The sequence below is a fragment of the Malaclemys terrapin genome, chromosome 3, assembly GCF_027887155.1.
Source record: "Malaclemys terrapin pileata isolate rMalTer1 chromosome 3, rMalTer1.hap1, whole genome shotgun sequence".
Taxonomy (NCBI): Eukaryota; Metazoa; Chordata; order Testudines; family Emydidae; genus Malaclemys; species Malaclemys terrapin.
In genome coordinates, this window is record NC_071507.1 from 208,490,878 (window position 1) to 208,505,221 (window position 14,344).

A 14,344-nucleotide genomic window follows, 5' to 3' on the forward strand; every position below is an offset into this window, starting at 1 on the left:
GGCGGAGAGCGGCAGGCAGGGCTGGGCTGGGCGGAGAGGGGCAGGCAGGGCTGGGCGGAGAGGGGCAGGCAGGGCTGGGCTGAGCGGAGAGGGGCAGGCAGGACTGGGCTGGGCGGAGAGGGGCAGGCAGGGCTGGGCTGGGCGGAGAGGGGCAGGCAGGGCAGGGCTGGGCGGAGAGGGGCAGGCAGGGCTGGGCTGGGCGGAGAGGGGCAGGCAGGGCTGGGCTGGGCAGAGAGGGGCAGGCAGGGCTGGGCGGAGAGGGGCAGGCAGGGCTGGGCTGGGCGGAGAGCGGCAGGCAGGGCTGGGCTGGGCGGAGAGGGGTAGGCAGGACTGGGCTGGGCGGAGAGGGGCAGGCAGGACTGGGCTGGGCGGAGAGGGGCAGGCAGGGCTGGGCTGGGCGGAGAGCGGCAGGCAGGGCTGGGCTGGGCGGAGAGGGGCAGGCAGGGCTGGGCGGAGAGGGGCAGGCAGGGCTGGGCTGAGCGGAGAGGGGCAGGCAGGACTGGGCTGGGCGGAGAGGGGCAGGCAGGGCTGGGCGGAGAGGAGCAGGCAGGGCTGGGCTGGGCGGAGAGCGGCAGGCAGGGCTGGGCTGGGCAGAGAGGGGCAGGCAGGGCTGGGCTGGGCAGAGAGGGGCAGGCAGGGCTGGGCTGGGCGGAGAGCGGCAGGCAGGGCAGGGCTGGGCGGAGAGGGGCAGGCAGGGCTGGGCTGGGCGGAGAGGGGCAGGCAGGGCAGGGCTGGGCGGAGAGGGGCAGGCAGGGCTGGGCGGAGAGGGGCAGGCAGGGCTGGGCTGGGCGGAGAGGGGCAGGCAGGGCTGGGCGGAGAGCGGCAGGCAGGGCTGGGCGGAGAGCGGCAGGCAGGGCTGGGCTGGGCGGAGAGCGGCAGGCAGGGCTGGGCTGGGCGGAGAGCGGCAGGCAGGGCTGGGCTGGGCGGAGAGGGGCAGGCAGGGCTGGGCTGAGCGGAGAGGGGCAGGACTGGGCTTGGCCGCACAGGGGAAGTCCACTCTTGGTTCAAGCTTGGAGCAGCTCGGTGTTACTTGCTTCAGCCCCAGCACCCGCTGGCGACCAGCGAGATGTAATGTGGGGAAGCGGCGCTCACCAGACCTCTGGCACTGCACAGCTCCTCACTGCAAAACAAGCTTGTTTGCTCTAGTCTGACCTCTCAGGGTCAACAGCTCCAGGATGGGCCCACTGTCACGTGTCCTCCCCCTACACCATCGCCAGCTTTCTCTCCTGTGCCAAGTGGCCAGAGGAGCTCAGCCATGCTGGAGGCAACAGGGGGAAGGAGGGTATTGTACCTGGGCATCTCCTCCCCAGAGACACAAGCTGGAGGGAGCTCCGAGGTGAGCTGCCGATCCACTCAGCGGTCCTGGCCTGCAACACTGGCAGGCTGGACTGCTGCAGGGGCCTAGAGTTTACTGCCGCTGGGGCAGTCTGTGGCAGTTTGTTTCCTGAGCGGCACTTTCCTGTAGGACGCCATGTGGCGCTGGTGCTCTGGAATCTGCACTGGCCACTCAGTGGTTTCCCGGTGGAGTTGGAGGTGTTTCTTCTGACTTATAAAACCCTAAAGGCCAGGGACATCCCTACTTGAGAGACACTGCTCTCCCCCCCGGGCCACACTCCAGATAGGGAGAGGCACCTCAGCTGGAGCCCACTTGTTATAAGAGAAGGGGCTGGCGGCAGGGCCCTCAGCTTGGTAATCTGCTCCCCACATGATAGGGCAAAATAGTCTGGTTCTACAGACCTTCAGGGAATGTTGCCAGGCTCCCGGTGTGAGGAGTGAAGCCTTGATGGGCTGGTTTGTGGGGAGGGATGAGCTTTGGCTGGGGCCTGATAAGGGGCTAGATGCTGGTTTGGTTGGATTGTTTAAATGCATCATCGAGGTGCCTGGTGCCTTTTGTGTATGAACCAACAGAAGGGCATCTCTCAGTCCTCAGGAAAAGGCCACCCATAACAGCCCTCCTCCCAAACTGATCCGGTCTGAGGGTGCTGCCATCCCTGGAGACCCTGGGGGTGGCACGCCTCCGGTTCTCCCAGGAGCAGGGCCTGGCTGGTCATGGGCCACAGCACCATGGAGAACAATAGCAAGGGAGGAGACAGGAGGGAGGGAAAGCAGAATCATGCTGGGCGGCCATGTCAGATAATCAGCCCCAGAAGCACTCTGGGATCCACGGCTTTTCCCTTTTGATCCTTCCTGGATCCCCCAGCCCTGCTGGAAGGCTGGGTCTTGGGACACTGGGCGCATGGAGCAGGTCATTAACCTAACCCACCTCCCCCGCCCTCACACCCAGGGCCAGCTCTAACTTTTTTGCTGCCCCAAGCAGCAAAAAAAAAAAAAAAAAAAGGGGCCCCGCCCAGCAATGAGCCCGCCCCCAGCGCCACGCCCCGCGCCGCCTCCCGCCGAGCACCGCCGGAGCCCGCCCCCGCTCCCCGCCAAGCGCCGCCGGAACACCCCCGTGCCACCCCCCCACCGAGCGCCGCCTTAACCCCCCCCGAGCGCCGCGCCGCCCCCCCGCTGAGTGCTGCGCCACCAGAGCCCGCCCCCCCCGCCGAGTGCCGCCCGAACCACCCCACCCGAGCGCCGCCCCCCACGCCGCCCCCCCGCCGAGTGCCGCCGGAACCCCCCCCCCGAGCGCCGAGCCCCCCGCTGCGCCGCCGGAGCCCGCCCCCAACCCAGGCCGAGCGCCACCGGACCCCCCCCCAGCGCCGCGCCCGCGCCACCCCCCCGGCCAAGCGCCACCGGAGTGCCCCCCCCCGTGGAATGCCACGCCGCGCTCCCCCCGCCGCCCCTTACCAGGTGCCGCCCCAAGCATGTGCTTGGTTGCCTGGTGCCTGCCCTGCTCACACCAATCCCCATGCAGGGAGGGGACGGGGCTCCACCTCCCTATTAACCTATCCCCTTTCAGATTGGCTGAATGAGGCAATGGGGGCCGGGTTCTGGAACGCAGGTGTGTTGCACAGACCAGGCCTGGCAGCCTCACGCACCAGGGAGAACCGCCAGCTGAAACACTCACGCTTTCCCCAGCCCGGCTCCTCGCTGTGCCCAGACAGGGGTTCCTAGAGGGAGCCCTGGGCATCCCGTGTACAGCGTTGCAGCCCAAACTGGGCCTGGTTTAGGAAAGTACAGTGGCCATATAGCAGCAATCCCTTCCCACTTGGGAGCATCTCACACCTGGTTTGCTGTTTGCTCCTGGGGCTGTAGTCATCTCTGCGCACCTGGGAAGTTAATGTGTCCATCAGTGATTTAAAACCAATGAAGCAGGAGTGAATGGGAGGGAGCTGGTCTTTGTCCTCCTGTCACAAGCAGCCAGAGAGGGCTCAGGACGAGTCTGTGTCTGGTGTGATCATGCCCCCAAACAATCACATTTCACTGGGACGGGACCAGGGCAGCTGAGCCCCTCAGATCCGCTGGCTGATTATTCTGCGCTGGTTTGTGATCAACAGCCATCAGAAGGTCACCGTCACTAAACAAGGCAGATCAGTCCCAGCAGGTGGACGCTGTCCCCTTGTCTACAGAGTTCAGAAGTCTGACCTCTTTGCTGACCACCGTCTCGGTTACTACTTGGCTAAGCCTCTCACAGCCACAGCGAAGGAACAAGCCTTGCCTTTAGGAGAAACGTGGGCGCAGTGTGGTCCCTAGTCAGGAGTGAACGCACCAGCAGATTCTCTAAGCTGAGGCCAGGTCTGCCTCAGATGGTGCCATTGTCCCTGACGGCACAAGCATTTTCCTACTAAAGGAAACCAGCACGCAATAGAGAGCATTTGCAGAGCTTCCTTCTGCCTCTGTCCCCATCCCTACTCCCAGACACACTGCTGGAGCATGCTCACTTTATCTCCACACCCCCAGAATCCAGCAGCTCCTCTTCAAGGCCTCAGTCACCTCACGCCTCACTCCTCCTCCTTGGCTGTGGCCTCCTGAGACTGTCTCTGCCTTATCCAATCTGTCCAAACTGGAGCTGCAAACATTACATTTCACCTCCCCACACCTCTCCCTGCCAGCTTCCAGAGCAAACACTCCTTGTTCTGGCCTGTGACGCCCTTCACACCACAGCCCCTCATCACCAAGGCTTTAGCTCTTTCTTCTTACCAGCACCCCAGCTCCCCCGGACGCTCCTTCATGTCTTCGTCCACTTTGCAAGGAGACTTGTGAATTGAACTAAACACGAAGGCAGAGACTGCAGGTCACCAAATGAAATTAACAGGCAGCAGGTTTAAAACAAACAGAAGGAAGGAAGTACTTCACACTATGCAGAGTCAACCCATGGAACTTATTGCCAGGGGATGTTGTGGAGGCCAAAAGTATAACTGGGTTCAAAAAAGAACTAGATAAGCTCATGGAGGCTACGTCTATTAATGGCTATTAACCAAGATGGCCAGGATGCAGCCCCATGCCCTGGGTGTCCCTAGTCTCTGACTGTCAGAGCTGGGACTGGAAGACAGGAGATGGATGGATCACTCGATAGATGACCTGTTCTGTTCATTCCCTCTGAAGCATCTGGCATTGGCCACTGTTGGAACACAAGACACTGGGCTAGATGGACCGTCGGTCTGACCCAGCATGGCCTTTCTTGTGTTCTTATAATTGAAATAGCTAATGGCCTACCTCCCTGGTTAAGAGCCAACTGAACTAAGGAGGTGGCACTGGGAATGGCTTGTTCTGATAAAGCTGGGTTGAAGGACCTGGGGAGGTTCTTGGTCCATCTGCAGTCACAGTCAGAAGGAGCTGAGGTAGTTGGGGTGCCATCCCCCTTTTCATAGCCATGCCCTGCAACCATTCAGAGTATGTCTATACTTCAGTCAAAGGTGTGACTGCAGCCTGGGTAACTATACCCACACCAGCTCTAATCTATCTAGCTCGGGCCCGGCTCTAAATAGCAGTGACAAGACAGTGGCGCCGACTCTCCAAGCCTGTTGGGAATTGCTGTATCCTGACTGGTATTTTCAGTCATGCTAACTAGATTAGGGTTAGAATCAGAGACAGGGCCGTCCTCACCCATACGCAAAGTATGCAGCTGCGTAGGGCACCAGGAAATTTGTGGCACATTTCCTGGTGCCCTGCGCAGCTGCGTGCTGCTCCAGCCCCTACCCTGCCTCTTCCCCAGGGTCCCTACCCCACCTCTTCCTGCTCCCCCCAGCCCCAGCCCCATCCCCACTCCCCTAAGGACTCCAGAAATGGTTGGTCCCTTCCCCTGGCTCCCAGCTGCGCCGCCGGCGAGTGCTGGGGGGCGGTTCCCCCCTCCCCCCAAGCTTGGGAGCTAGGAGAGCAGAGCAGGCTGGGGCCGGGTCACTCCACTTCCCGCAGGAAGTGGCCAGCCCCCCTCTCCCCGGCACCAAAATAGCTAGGGACGGCACTGATCATAGCAGATTAGGGTTGGAAGAGACCTCAGGAGGTCATATAGTCCAATCCCCTGCTCAAAGCAGGACCAATCCCCAACTAAATCATCCCAGCCAGGGCTCTGTCAAGCCGGGCCTTAAAAACCTCTAAGGAAGGAGATTCCCACCACCTCCCTAGGTAACGCATTCCAGTGCTTCACCACCCTCATAGTGAAATAGTGTTTCCTAATATCCAACCTGGACCTCCCCCACTGCAACTTGAGACCATTGCTTCTTGTTCTGTCACCTGCCACTACTGAGAACAGCCGAGCTCCATCCTCTTTGGAACCCCCTTCAGGTAGTTGAAGGCTGCTATCAAATCCCCCCTCACTCTTCTCTTCTGCAGAGTGAACAATCCCAGTTCCCTCAGCTTCTCCTCATAAGACACATGTCCCAGCCCCCTGATCATTTTCATTGCCCTCCGCTGGACTCTCTCCAATTTGTCCACATCCCTTCTGTAGTGTTGACCCCAAAACTGATCACAATACTCCAGATGTGGCCTCACCAGTGCCAATTAGAGGGGAATAATCACTTCCCTCGATCTGCTGGCAATGCTCCTACTAATGCAGCCCAATATGCCGTTAGCCTTCTTGGCAACAAGGGCACACTGTTGACTCATATCCAGCTTCTCGTCCACTGTGACCCCTAGGTCCTTTTCTGCAGAACTGCTGCCTAGCCACTTGGTCCGTGGTCTGTAACAGTGAATGGGATTCTTCCGTCCTAAGTGCAGGACTCTGCACTTGTCCTTGTTGAACCTCATCAGGTTTCTTTTGGCCCAATCCTCTAACTTGTCTAGGTACCTCTGTATCCTATCCCTACCCTCAAGCGTATCTACCACTCCTCCCAGTTTAGTGTCATCCGCGAACTTGCTGGGGGTGTAATCCATCCCATCATCCAGATCATTAATAAAGATAAAAAGCAACAGAGGGTCCTGTGGCACCTTTAAGACTAACAGATGTATTGGAGCATAAGCTTTCGTGGGTGAATGCCCACTTTGTCAGCCACAGTAGGCATTCACCCACGAAAGCTTATGCTCCAATACATCTGTTAGTCTTAAAGGTGCCACAGGACCCTCTGTTGCTTTTTACAGATCCAGACTAACACGGCTACCCCTCTGATAATTAATAAAGATGTGGAACAAAACCAGCCCCAGGACCGATCCCTGAGGCACTCCACTTGATACCAGCTGCCAACTAGCCATCAAGCCATTGATCACTACCCGTTGAGCCCAACAATCTAGCCAGCTTTCTATCCACCTTATAGTCCATTCATCCAGCCCATACTTCTTTAACTTGCTGGCAAAAATACTGTGGGAGACTGTATCAAAAGCTTTGCTAAAGTCAAGATATATCACGTCTATTGCTTTCCCCATATCCACAGAACCAGTTATCTCATCATAGAAGGCAATCAGATTGGTCAGGCATGACTTGCTCTTGGTGAATCTATGTTGACTGTTCCTGATCACCTTCCTCTCCTCCAAGTACTTTAAAATGGTTTTCTTCAGGACCTGCTCCATGATTTTTCCAGGGACTGAGGTGAGGCTAACCGGTCTGTAGTTCCCCGGGTTCTCCTTCTTCCCTTTTAAAAGATGGGCACTACATTTGCCTTTTTCCAATCATCTGGGACCTCTCCCCGATTCCACAAATTTTCAAAGATAACACTGCTCTACAGCCAAAATGCTTCCAAAATAAATGTAGTCAAACTTTACTAATTCTCAGTCACTGAGAACGAAAATGATGCTTAAAATGGTTGATTGGCTCTAGTTTTCAAGATATGCTATTGGGTCAGTATATACGACCCTTGACTTGGGAATGGCGGAGGATAAGTGAGTTATAAAGGGAAGGGATCTGAATTTAAACCAGAAATGACTAAAATACATCTTTGACTGGATCTATGAATAAATCTATGACTGGGTTTGGACAGTACTTGCTTTTTAGGCAAAACAATGAATGATGCAATCTGAAGCTGGTATTGCGTCATACATGATATGAATTGAATCATGTTATTCCTAGAAGTCATGGATGATGCAATCATAACGAAGCTTACATCACTCCGCTGAACAAATTGCCCTATATCAGCTCTAGAAATCACACAGTGTCGTGCTCTCTTATTTGTCAGTGTTTGATTTTGCAAAGGGACACATTTCTGTTTAGCCAAAGTGAGCAGAGATGCCTTGTACTTGTGTGAACAGTGCAGATAACTTCTGCTATGTTTGTGGTGAGGTGACTTTTGCATCACAAAAGCGCAGTATAACCACTATGGTTAAGAAAGCCTATACCTTTATTTTGGCTGCAAAATTGGAGATAAAGCAAGAGGTGGGCCCCACACATATGCCGCAACACTTGTGCAACAAATCTTCGCCAGTGGTTGAACAGGAAAAGGAAATCTATGCCTTTTGCAGTGCCAATGATTTGGAGAGAGCCAACAGATCATACCAGCAATTGTTACTTCTGCATGGTGCCTCCAGTTGGGAAAGGTGTGTCAAAGAAGAAAAAGTGGACTGTGCATTATCCAAACATTCCATCAGCTATACGCCCAGTACCCCACGGAGAAGGACTGCCGGTTCCTGATGCACCAGAATCATTCTCACTTTAGTCAGACGAGGAAGAGGATGAAACTTCTGGTCCTGAACCATCAATGTCACAGGACCCACATTTTCTCCCATCCTCCTCCTCTGAACCACACCTCATAACACAAGGTGAACTGAATGACCTTGTCAGGGATTTGGAACTACCCAAGAGTAAGGCAGAGCTGTTGGGCTCCAGACTACAGCAGTGGAATCTCCTGGCAGGTGATGTTAGGGTTTCCATGTTCCGTGACCGTCAAAAGGATCTTGTCCCATTCTTCTTCATGGAAGGTGATCTTGTAGCCTGCAACAACATCGATGGTGTGATGGCAGCCCTCAACATCATTCACGATCCAGATGAGTGGAGACTGTTCATTGATTCATCGAAGATGAGTCTTAAAGCTGTTTTACTGCAGAATGGCAATGTTTTGCCATCAATTCCAGTTGGTCATGCAGTCCATATGAAGGAAACCTATGACAAACATGAAACAACTTTTGAGGTGCATAAACTATGACCAACATCAGTGGCAGCTTTGTGGTGATTTGAAGGTTGTTGCTCTCTTGCTCGGTCTGCAGACTGGATACACAAAGTACTGCTGTTTTCTCTGCGAATGGGATAGTCGTGCAAGAGATTCCCACTACATCAAGAAAGATTGGCCACTCCGACAGTCATTGGAGCCTGGGAGGAAAAGTGTTCAGCATCCACCACTTGTTGAATCAAGGAAGATTTTGTTACCATCCTTACACATCAAGCTGGGTCTGATGAAGAACTTTGTCAAGGCCATTGACAAAACACAAGCAGCTTTCAAGTACCTCCGTGGAAAATTTCCAAGGTTAAGTGAAGCTAAGATAAAGGAAGGTGTCTTTGTTGGTCCTCAGATTCGTTAACTTCTTCGAGATGATGCATTTGACCATGCACTGCGTGGCAAGGAAAAGACGGCATGGAAAGCTTTTCAGTTAGTGGCAATAAATTTTCTCGGAAACAACAAGGCAGACGACTACAGGTTGTTGGTGGAAAACCTCCTCAAGGCATACAAAAGCCTTGGTTGCAACATGTCACTAAAGATTCATTTTTTGCACTCTCATCTAGATTTTTTCCCACCGAACTGCGGAGCAGTGAGCGACGAGCACGGCGAGCGATTTCACCAGGACATTGCAACAATGGAGAAACGCTATCAGGGCAAATGGAGCCCATCAATGCTTGCAGACTATTGCTGGACAGTGACAAGAGATGCTCCATTTAATGAAGACAAGAAACAAGCCAAGAAGCGCCGAGTAGACACTGAATAGGGCTAAACTATGTACATAATAGTTTTTTGCCTTTTGTTTCATAATAAATGTTATTTATATAACCCTTTTGCTGATTTTTAAAGTGTTACATAAACAGGACAGGTGAACTATTATCATGTAAAGCAACCATAAACACATGAAAAGACCTAGGTTTACAATTCATGATTAAAACTCTACTATCTACACAATATACATAGACATAAAATGTAAAAACTTAAATATCTTAGAAACAGTAGCCAATCCGTTGTTTTAATTGTCATATTTGAATTCAGCACATCAAAATACATAATAAATAGCACATTTTATCTCTGAAGCAGACGACTTCTCAAAAATTGTAGACCAGTGTAATTTGCCAACTTTCTAATTGCTGAAAACCGAACACCCTTGCCCCACCCCTGCCCCGCCTCTTCCCCATAAGTCCTGGCCTGTCCCTTCCTCTGAGACCCTATTCCCCGCTCACTCCTCTCCCCCATCCCTCCATCGCTCGCACTTCACACACCCCCGAGCTCACTCCCCGCTTCTTCCAGGACTCACCTGCTGCCGGCAGAGCCAGGCTGGGAGGAGCCGATGTGGAGCCTGCCCGCCTGCCTAAGCGTGGCACAGTGGGGCGAAGGGGGGCAGTCCCCAGAGTGAGGGGCTAGGGCAGAGTGGGGCACGGCAGGGGTTGGTCCCTGTAGCAAGGGGCCAGGGCAATCGGGGCACAGCAGGGGCCAGTCCCCGGAGCAAGGGGTATGCGCTGTTTAGGAAAGACCGGGATAAAGGTAAAGGTGGGGGGGTGGCATTGTATGTCAATAGTGAAATAAGCTGTAAAGAAATAATAGTGGATGGAATAGATAATACAGAGTCCGTCTGGGCGATACTCAAGCTGGGTAAAAGTACTACTAGAGCCTCTCCGGGGATAGTGCTTGGGGTGTGCTATAGACCGCCGGGATCGACCCAGGATATGGATAAGGAATTGTTTAATGTATTAAGGGAGGTAAATACTAATAGAAACTGTGTAATTATGGGGGACTTTAACTTCCCGGATATAGATTGGGGAACAAACGCTAGTAGCAATAATAGGGCCCAGATGTTCCTAGATGTGCTTGCGGATCAATTCCTTTATCAAGTGGTAGCTGAGCCGACGAGGGGGGAGGCCATTTTAGATTTGATTCTGGTAAGTAGTGAGGACCTTGTTGAGGAAGTGGTAGTGGGGGACAACTTGGGCTCCAGTGATCATGAGCTAATTCGCTTTAAACTAAATGGAAAGAGTACCAGAATTAAGTCAAAGACTAGGGTTTATAATTTTAAAAAGGCCAATTTTAACAAATTAAGGGGACTGGTAAGGGAAGTGGATTGGGCAAACGTATTAAGGGACCTAAAGGCAGAAGAAGCCTGGGATTACTTTAAGTTAAAGATGCAAGAGCTGTCAGAGGCCTGTATCCCCAAAAAGGGAAAAAGATTACTAAGCAAGAGACTTAGACCGAGCTAGATGAGCGACCGGCTGAAAGGGGCGATTAGGAAAAAACAGAAAGCGTACAAAGAGTGGAAGAGGGGAGGGATCAGTAAGGAAACTTACCTTAGCGAAGTCAGAGAATGTAGAGATAGAGTGAGAAAGGCCAAAGGCCAGGAAGAGTTGGACTTAGCGAGGGGAATTAAAAGTAATAGTAAGAGGTTTTACAGCCATATAAATAGGAAGAAAGCAAAGAAAGAAGAAGTGGGACCGCTGAAGACTATAGCCGGAGAGGAGATTAAAGATAATCTAGGCGTGGCGCAATATCTCAATGAATATTTTGCATCGGTGTTTAATGAGGCCAATGAAGGTATTAGGGATACTAGCACCGTTACAGAGGGGCATACGGGATGGGGGATTACCGCATCCGAGGTAGAAACAAAACTAGAACGCCTTAATGGGACTAAGTCGGGTGGACCGGACGATCTTCACCGAGAATATTGAAGGAATTGGCGCGGGAAATAGCAGGCCCATTAGCGACTATATTTAATGAATCTGTAAACTCGGGGGTAGTCCCGTTAGACTGGAGAATAGCCAATGTGGTTCCTATTTTCAAGAAAGGGAAAAAAAGTGACCCGGGTAACTATAGGCCTGTTAGTTTAACATCAGTAGTGTGCAAGGTGCTGGAGAAGATTCTGAAAGAGAAACTAGTTGAGGACCTTGAAGTTAATGGCAAATGCGATAAATTACAGCATGGTTTTACGAAGGGCAGATCGTGCCAAACGAATCTGATCTCCTTCTTTGAGAAAGTAACGGACTTATTAGATAAGGGAAATGCGGTGGACCTAATATACCTGGATTTCAGTAAAGCGTTTGATACAGTACCCCATGAGGAACTATTGGTTAAAATGAAAAACATGGGGATCGATATGAAAATCCAGAGGTGGATAAGGAATTGGTTAATGGGGAGAATGCAGCGGGTCGTATTAAAGGGTGAATTGTCGGGTTGGAGGGAGGTTACTAGTGGAGTGCCTCAAGGTTCGGTTTTGGGACCCATCTTATTTAATCTATTTATAACTGACCTCGGGACCGATTGCAAGAGTGGGCTGATAAAGTTTGCGGATGATACGAAGGTGGGAGGAGTTGCAAACTCGGAGGAGGATAGGGATACTCTGCAGGGAGACTTGAATGAGCTTGTGAATTGGAGTATCAGAAATAGGATGAAATTTAATAGTAAAAAGTGTAAGGTGATGCACTTGGGGACGAATAATAACAATTTTAGTTACAAGATGGGGACGCATTGGTTAGAAGTAACGGAAGAGGAGAAGGACCTAGGGGTCCTTGTGGACCGCAGGATGACTATGAGTCGGCAATGTGACGTGGCGGTGAAAAAAGCCAATGCGGTCTTGGGATGTATTAGGCGAGGTATATCTAGTAGAGATAGGGAGGTCCTGCTTCCGTTGTATAAGGCGCTGGTGAGACCTCATTTGGAGTACTGTGTGCAGTTCTGGTCTCCCATGTTTAAAAAAGATGAACTCAAACTGGAACGGGTGCAGAGAAGGGCGACTAAGATGATCAGAGGAATGGAAAACCTGTCGTATGAAAAGAGATTAGAGGAGCTTGGGTTGTTTAGTCTGACAAAGCGAAGGCTGAGGGGGGATATGATTGCTATGTTTAAATATATCAGAGGGGTTAATACAAGGGAGGGAGAGGAATTATTCCAGTTTAGTACTAATGTGGACACGAGAACGAATGGATACAAACTGGCCGGGGGGAAGTTTAGGCTTGAAATTAGACGAAGGTTTCTGACCATCAGAGGGGTGAAATATTGGAACGGCCTTCCGAGGGAAACGGTGGGGGCGACGGACCTGTCTGGTTTTAAGATTAAGTTGGATGAGTTTATGGAGGGAATGGTTTAATGATAAAACATAGTAGCCAAGGAAAACCAAGCAATGGTACATGAACAGCATAATGGCCAACAAGGGTCAGGCTAGAGACTCTTGCCTATATGCTCGGGGTATTACTGATCGCCATATTTGGGGTCGGGAAGGAATTTTCCTCCAGGGTAGATTGGCTGAGCCTCTGGAGGTTTTTCGCCTTCCTCCGCAGCATGGGGCAGGGATCACTAGCAGGAGGGTCTCAGCCGATTGAAGTCACTAAAACACAGGATTGGGGACTTCAACGGTAGAGTCCAGGGAAGGGTCTTGCGGCCTGCAACATGCAGGGGGTCAGACCAGATGATCATAATGGTCCCTTCTGACCTTAATGTCTATGAGTCTATAAGGGGCCGGGGCGGGAAGAGGTCAATCCCCATAGCGAGGGGCTGGGGCAATCGGGACACAGTGGGGTGGAGGGAGGGGGTTGGTCCCCAGAGTGAAGGGCCGGGGCACAGCAGGGGTCAGTCCCTGGAGCAAGGGGCCAGGGTCAGGGCACAGAGAGGGATGGTGGGGGTTGGTCCCTGTAGCGAGGGACTAGGGCTGAGGTAATCAGGGCACGGCGGGGGCCAGTCCTCAGAGCAAGGGGCTGGGAGCCTGGTCTGGAAGCCTGCCACTGTTCTGTCAGGTGTCAGCCGCTGAGCAGAGAGCTGCTCCACCATGTGGCTCCACCTGCAGCTGCTGCTCGTCCCACCCCGCAGCGGCAGAGGCCAACTGGACTTTTTAGTGTCTGGTCAGCCGTGCTGACTGGAGGCTGCCAGGTTCCCTTTTCGACAGGACGTTCCGGTCAAAAACTGGACACCCGGCAACGCTAAAGTAGATTAAAGCTAGCACGGACATTGCCTCTCACTCTGCAATCACCCCTCCAATTGCAGTGTAGACACTCTCAAAGCAGGGAGGAGAAGGGGGTGTATGAACTCTGCAATGGGCACTGCCACTGAAAGATTCCACTGATCCAGGCTGCCCTTTGTCCAATCCCAACCTTTAATTTCATATAGTCCCTTATGCTGGCCTCAGCCCCTACCTCCTCCCCACATTGCTCCCCCAATCCCTGGCTCAGAACACACTGCACCTTCCTTGGTGCATCACCAGTGCCTAGGGGCTCACGTACCACAGTGCCGGGCATGGTGCAAGAACCTAGCGCCCCGTGAGCAGAAGAGTTAAGCCCAGGGACTCTACATAGTGGCTTCCAGCTTTAAAGAGTGCTGCCCAAACCAGACGAAGGAGGCGTGACCACTATAAATTGTGCTGTGCCCAGCCCTGAGAGCCTCCAGTGCTGATTCAGCATGAGCACCAGCTAATTAAGTTAAGAGGCAACTCATGATGCCAGATTTCAGGTCTTACACTTAGTATTCAGGAAAATCAATGGCCTTGTCAGGAGGGGGAAGGCCTGGGCGCTCCAGTCTGCGAGATGGTTTCTCCTGACCCAAGATGCACTCTCCAGGGCTCGAAGGAGCCTTGAGGAGTGAAGAGGGAGGGTCCCAGAGAAAGAGAGGGAGCAGAGTGATCCCGGAGGGTGAAGGAGCTGGGCCTAGAGCCAGCTGCCTGCCTGGGAGAAGACTGAGGGGGTCTAACAGGAGCAGACGTGGATGAGAATCATAGAATATCAGGGTTGGAAGGGACCTCAGGAGGTATCTAGTCCAACCCCCTGCTCAAAGCAGGACCAATCCCCAACTAAATCATCCCAGCCAGGGCTTTGTCAAGCCTGACCTTAAAAACCTCTAAGGAAGGAGATTCCACCACCTCCCTAGGGAAC